The sequence below is a fragment of the Bufo bufo genome, chromosome 8 (assembly GCF_905171765.1).
Source record: "Bufo bufo chromosome 8, aBufBuf1.1, whole genome shotgun sequence".
NCBI lineage: Eukaryota > Metazoa > Chordata > Amphibia > Anura > Bufonidae > Bufo > Bufo bufo.
The window spans coordinates 86,287,029-86,294,682 of NC_053396.1; positions in this window are offsets into that span (position 1 = coordinate 86,287,029).

Consider the following 7,654-nt stretch of genomic DNA (forward strand, 5'->3'; position numbering starts at 1 on the left):
ATTCATCGCAACCAACATAAATGAAACCAGCACTTGGACCCTGTAAACCCTTCCAGTCCACAAGGTGACGCCGGAAGACTTAAACACCGTGAGTTCCGCAGGCACGTGGGACGCTGCGGCCACAGACATCAACATCACTACCGTGTCACTCCAAGTATGGTGATGCTAACAGTATAATCTGTGACATACATGTATCGCATTGAGGGAAATTCTTCAATCCCCCATCTGCTACGATCCAACCAGTCCGATTCCTTGTTGGGACAACTAACCGTGAGTAAGGTTATACTATCCAGCCTTATCTCCTACGTAACCAAAATCTATCAAGCCGGTATACGAAAATTGCTGGAGTTTAAGTTTATTCCTATAGACTCACTCACAATGTTTATGATACCCCATTTGGAGCAATGAAATGTTACATTGTTGCACACTGTTGCACAAACGGGAGTATTTCAACAAACAACACGGTCTCACAATAGATGAATGATTCATATTTATATATCTTTCAATAGATGAATAATTTGCTGGATGGATTTTAAATCTTAACCCATTGCAGTCACATTGTGGATGAACTATTTGTTAAACCTTTTGCATTTTAACCCATTGCGGTCCTTCTGTGGATGAACTATTTGCTAGAGTAGATTGTCTATATAGGTGGAACTATATTCTCTCTCCTGCATATTAACCCATTGTGGGAATACTGTGGATGAACTATTTGCTGAAGCAGATTTTTTCTACAGGTGGAAGTACACTCTTTTTTTCTACAGGTGGAATTATTCAGTTTATGGTTATAATTACCTTTTACATGTGACCTCATAACTATTTTGTCTACTACTTGCTGGATCGACCACATCCCAAGTGGATTGATGCTTACAGTATAATCGATTTTGATGAGCCTATACTTATCTATTGTGCAATTATCATCTTTCTGAATTATTGGGTTATTATATGACTATTTGGAGACTGTCCGAGATACCCATTGCGGAGACCCTCACCACCCCTTGGTCTACATCGACCACGGTCCCCGTTGTTGAGTGTCTCTGACATTCTTCCAAAATAACCCAATACTTATGAAATAGTGTTTGTTTTTTACGCAGGTATTGTCTGAATTTTATCCAAATATATATTTTTATATTTTTTATATTTTTTATATATATCAGAATAAAACAATATTTTTATATATTTTTATATATTAAACTACATTTACTACTAGTTTTCAAAATACAACTACAGTATTATTAGCACATCATAGCAATCCGATTCATACCAATCTGACTCACACTCACACGTCCTACCAATTTTTCCAAATGAGGTGTGCACAACTTTCCTATACACTATATTTATCTTTTGCCCTATAGACAGGGTGTGTCTATATTGGTTGGGGCACCCACTCCATGTGCAACAGCTAGGTGATCCATCACTAATAACTATTATATGTCAATCAATATTTACAACCGTGTGCCCAATCCCTTCCAACATATTTAAAAGATACTAAACACATGTTGCAAATTTTACATAAAATAGAAACCAGAATACATAATGGGTACACTAGATGTAATATCGCTGTATACTGTAATTGAGAACAAAAAGGGATGCAAGGCAGCTACAGTAAATATTTTTTACACGAAAGTGAGATACCAAAACCGCAGATAGAATAAATAGGGTAGTGCTTATTGTTCATTTTACAGAGGAATTATTTTAAGTACAAAGATTATTTTTATCTTCAGATGTGGGGTACCGCGATGGGGACGAAGTTCGCACCGGGGTTCGATAATTTATATGTAGGGTGGTGGGAACATATGACAATACACCCGGATGGCGAGCTCCGGGCGGACTTTGTCCTATGGTGGCGTTTTATAGATGATGTGCTTTTTATATGGGGGAGGGAACACCTCTGGAATTTTTTTAAGAGATTAATAAAAATGATTTTTATCTAGAATTCATGCCGAGTTATAGTGTAAAAGAGAGACATTTTTTAGATCTCACTATTCATATTGAAAAAGATAAAATCTGTACTAAAACATTTAATAAACCTATAGATGCCAACAGTTTTATCTCCAAGGAAAGTTGCCACCTACCATGGTGGCTTGATAATAAACCCAGGAGTCAGTTTTTATGTATAAAGAAGGAATTGCTCTGAGATAGAGGATTATAAAAAAGAAGCGGAATATATGCAGAAAAGATTTGAATCAAAGGGGTACAATAAATACTATACTAATAAAACAAATAACAGATATAGAGTAACTTAATAGACAATCTCTATTAGAAGATCCTGTAGACAAGAAAGTACACGAATTGCAGAGAAAAAAGCAAGGAAGGAAATCCGCCTATCATCATACCATATAATGTTCAGACAAAATATATTTAAAAAAATAGTAAATAAATACTGGGGCATATTAACTCCTTAAGGACACAGCCTTATTTCACCTTAAGGACCAGGCCATTTTTTGCAAATCTGACCAGTGTCTCTTTAAGTGCTGATAACTTTAAAACGCTTTGACTTATCCAGGCCGTTCTGAGATTGTTTTTTCGTCAAATATTGTACTTCATGACACTGGTAAAATGAAGTAAAAAAAAATTCATTTTTATTTATAAAAAAATACCAAACTTACCAAATATTTGAAAAAAAATTGCTAATTTCCAAGTTTCAATTTCTCTACTTCTATAATACATAGTAATACCTCCAAACATAGTTATTACTTTACATTCCTCATATGTCTACTTCATGTTTGCATCATTTTGGGAATGATATTTTATATTTTGGGGATGTTACAAGGCTTAGAAGTTTGGAAGCAAATCTTGAAATGTTTCAGAAATTTTCAAAAACCCAATTTTTAGGGACCAGTTCAGGTCTGAAGTCACTTTGTGAGGCTTATATAATAGAAACCACCCAAAAATGACTCCATCTAAGAAACTACACCCCTCAAGGTATTCAAAACTGATTTTACAAACGTCGTTAACCCTTCAGGTGTTGCACAAGAGTTATTGGCAAATGGGGATGAAATTTGAAAATTTCATTTTTTTGCCTAATTTTCCATTTTAACCCACTGTACGGCCACACAGCGGAGTGAAAGGTGCACCGTTTGGTTTTTGGAGTGCTGATTTTTATGGACCGGTTTATTTACACCGTGTCCTGTTTCAACCCCCTTGATGCGCCCCTGGAGTAGAAACTCCCTAAAAGTGACCCCATTTTGGAAAATACGGGATAAGCTGGCGGTTTTGTTGGGATTATTTTTAGGGTACATATGATTTTTGGTTGCTCTATATTACATTTTTGTGAGGCAAGGTTACCAAAAATTTAAATTCTGAAATTTCATCTCCATTTGCCATTAACTGTTGAGGAACACCTAAAGGGTTAATAAAGTTTGTAAAATCTGTTTTGAATACCTTGAGGGGTGTAGTTTCTTAGATGGGTCACTTTTGTGGAGTTTTTACTCTAGGGGGGCATCAGGGGGCTTCAAAAGGGACATGGTGTCAATAAAAAAGGCCATAAAAATCGGCCTTCCAGAAACCATGTCGGTCCTTTCCTTTTGCGACCTCCCTTTTACTGATACAGCAGTTTACGACCACAAATGTGGCGTTTATGTAAATTGCAATATCAGGGTAATAAATATTAAGTTTTGTTTGGTTGTTAACCCTTGCTTTGTTACCGGAAAAAACGGATTGAAATGGAAAAGTGCCAAAAATAGCTGTTTTGGCAGTTTTTTTTTTTTTTTTACCGTGTTAATCTGGGGGGTTAGGTCATCATGGGGTATTTTTATAGAGGAGATTCTTACGGACGTGGCGATACCTAATAAGTGTACTTTTTTTTTACCATTATTTAGGTTTTAGACTATATTATCCGATTATCTTATGTAGGGGCTCATTTTTTTTGCAGGATGAGAGGACGGTTTTATTGGCACTATTTGGGGGCTATAGGACTTTTTGATCGCTTGCTATTAAAATTTTAGTTGTGTAAAGTGACAAAAAAAGTTTTTTTTTTTGCAGCGTTTTTTTTTTTTTTTTGGACCGTGTTAATCTGGGGGGTTAAGTCATGCGGTATTTTTATAGAGGAGAATATTACCGACGCAGCGATAGCTAATTTGTATACTTTTTTTTAATTATTTTAGTTTTTTGGGGTGTCTCAAGTCTGAGAACCAGTTTTTTTTAGCCGATGTCAGTGCTAAATTGGGATATAAATTTAGTACTCCATGGAAGTGTGGTACTCCCTGAAGCAACCGTCAATGCAGAGGCCCGGATGATCGGGGCATGTGTCGCACTAAGTAGTGGTGTCCTTCCGTATCCCCCTCCTGCGACACACTCTGCACTTTTTTGGGGTTCGTCCCTTCTTTCCAGTATGGGGGACCACACCTGGAAAGTGTTGGCCAGGGACGATCCGGGCGCCTCCAGTTCCTGAGGTACTCCGGCCTGCTCTTTCCGGGTCCGAAAAGATCAGAGCCTTGAGGACTGCCTCATAGAATTGGAGGAATGTCCCGGTACCTCGCACAGGGACAGGGGTGATGCCGTTACCATGAATTGTGGACAGTACAAGGACATCCATCTTGTCCTTATATCTGACCAGCTACAGGTTTCCAGTGGTAAGGGCACGGGTCGCACCCCTGGGGATAGGTACCTGGAGGGGGTGGGCAATGAGGCCGCGTTGATTTTTCCGCACGGTCCCACAAGCGGATGTGCATCTGGCGGCAAGGGACTGGAACAAGGGGATACTAGTATAAAAGTTATCCACGTAAAGGTGGTAACCCTTATCTAGCAGTGGGTACATAAGGTCCCACACAAGTTTACCGCTAACACCCAGAGTGGGGGGACATTCTGGGGGTTGAATACGGGAATCTCGCCCCCCGTATATATGAAACTTGTAAGTGTACCCTGAGGTACTCTCACAAAGTTTGTATAGCTTCACGCCATACCTCGCCCGCTTGGAGGGCACATACTGGCGGAAAATGAGTCTCCCCTTGAAAGCAAGGAGAGACTCATCAACCGCGACGTCCCTTCCAGGTACATAGTCCTGTACAAATTTGTCCCCAAAATGATCGATGACCGGCCGTATCTTATACAGACGGTCATAGGCAGGATCACCTTGGGGGGGACATGCTGCATTATCTGAATAATGCAGACATTTCCGGATGGCCTCAAACCGGGAGCGTGTCATGGCCGTACTGTAAAGTGGGGCCTGGTAGAGGACGTTCCCACTCCAGTAATGCCTGACACTAGGTTTCTTGACAAGGCCCGTATGCAGCACGAGGCCCCAAAATGTCCTCATTTCGGCTGCACTGACCGGCGTCCAGCCAAAGGAGCCCGGGTGTTGAGCAATGAACTGTTGGGCGTACAGGTTTGTCTGCTCCACCATCAGATTTACCAGTGGGTCACTGCAAAAATGACAAAAAAAAGTCATATTCAGTGTAGCCCACTGTGGAAATCTGGATTCCTGATTGGCCTACAAAATCAGGAATCACGGGCTCGTATCGCTCTGGGCTACACCAGACAGGTTCACCGGCAGGGTGCTCCGGTGGATTTAACTGGTGGGCCGGAAAACTAGTGCGAGCCCCAGAGCTGCTCGTACTAGGCTGGGCCACAGGGTCCCTAGCATGGCGGTCCCCTTGCTCCGCCTGGCGGCGTCTCCGCCGCCTTGGGGGCTCATCATCATCGCATGTGTATGTGCGTGTGTGTAAATCTTTATTTGGTGTGCGTGTGTGTGGGGGCACGGGTGTTCACGAACTCCGTCCGAAGTTGATCAGCGATGGGGTGTGCGATGCGCTAACAGTGGCCGAACGCTAAGAGTGCCGGCCACAGTCAGCGTACACAAAAAAAAATCCTGCACCCCAAAAAAGTTGGGGGGCAGGGGGGGCAAGCGGCAGCACCCCTGGGGGGGTCTAGGGTCACACAGCTGTGCTGTGGACCCCAGACACCCTAACTTAGGGTAATGCAATAAAAGTTTTTAAAACTAACTTTCCCTTTATTTTCCCTGCCTAACCCAAACTTTCCCTATGCTTTCCCTATGTACCTGCTGTATAGATGGGGGGTGCTGGGGCACAGATCGGGTCCTGGGGGGCACAGATGTGGTGATGCTGGCACAGACGGACGACGGGCAGGCAGCTCCTTCTCCTCCGGCTCCGGAACACAAAAGGAGGAGGAGAGGAGCGCTTGCAACTTTTGAATCTGACGCCGTCCCGCCCACCAACCAATCAGTGGCGATCCTGAGAGGTGATGTCACCATCACCACTCAGGATCGCAGGATGGTGATTGGTGGGGTAAAATCACACCACCATCACCATCCTGTTCCGGGTTATCGGGTCCTCAGAGACCCGAATAACCCGAAACGCAGAAAACCGCAGGTCTGAATTGACCGGCGGTTTTCTGCGATCGCATACATGGGGGGGTCACATTTGCCCCAGGTGCCTGCTCAATGATTTGAGCAGGCACCGGGTTCCAATCACCGCCCGCCGCACGGCGGTGATCGAAAATACACAGGACGTACAGGTACGCCCTGTGTCCTTAAGTACCAGGACATCAGGGCGTACCTGTACGCCCTGTGTCCTGAAGAGGTTAAACGAGGACAAGGTAATTGGAGATTACATCCCAGATGTCCCAAAATTTGTATATCGAAAAGAAAGAAATATAGGGAATATGGTGACATCTACAAGAGAATGTACAGCAGTAGGTAATAAAAAGATGGAAAAAAAAAAATTACCAAACAGATTTTTTCCATGGAAAAAATAGTTGGGGTGTAAAAAATCCCCCCCCAAAAAAACAATTTCAAATACAAAATAAAGATGGTTCATACGCATATGATATTAGAAAATATTGATGAGCGGCATAGGCAATATTCAAATTTGCGATATTTCGCACATTTTTGGCCAAATATTTGCCATAAATTCACACATTCGAGAATTTGTGATCTCCAGTCCTTATTTACTTGATTGCGAAAAGTTCAATGTAATATATTCGCACTAAAAATTCACGATTAGAATATTCGCGATCAACCCTAAGGGGTAGGCAACTTTCCTATTGGTTGCTAGGGATGTTGCTAAGTACCGATATTTGCGATAAATTCAGAATTAGAATATTCGTGATCAACACTGTTCGCAAATACGAATATATAGCACTATATTCTAAATATTCGCGAATTCTCAAAGTGACGATATTCGCGATTAAAATTTGCGATTCGAATATTCGTGCTCAATACTATTAGAGAATACATTACATGCAACAGTCGGGGGTAATATATGCAATTGAATGCCCCTGTAATAAGGTCTATATTGGACGCACAAAAAGACAATTAAAGAAAAGAATGGGAGAACATGTATACAACATCCAGAGAAAGTTTGAGGGGCACCCATTATCAAGTCATTATGTAAACAAACATGAAGGGAAGTTTGAGGGATCAATGTCTTATGGGGTGGAAATAGTAAAGATGGATGAGTCGGGGGGAGATTACATTAAGATTATGTCAAGAGCAGAAAAAAGTGGATCTTTAATATGGACACACTGGCACCGAAGGGTCTAAATGTGGAAATAGAATTATTTGACTTTGACTAAATGAGAGACATGCATGCTTAACAGGAGGTTGAAAGTTAGCTGTGGCACATGAAGAGTTAAGGCAGGCAAACTAAGGAGGTATAAAAGGGAGGTATCGTTAAGTGCCAGATTGATTCCCTGA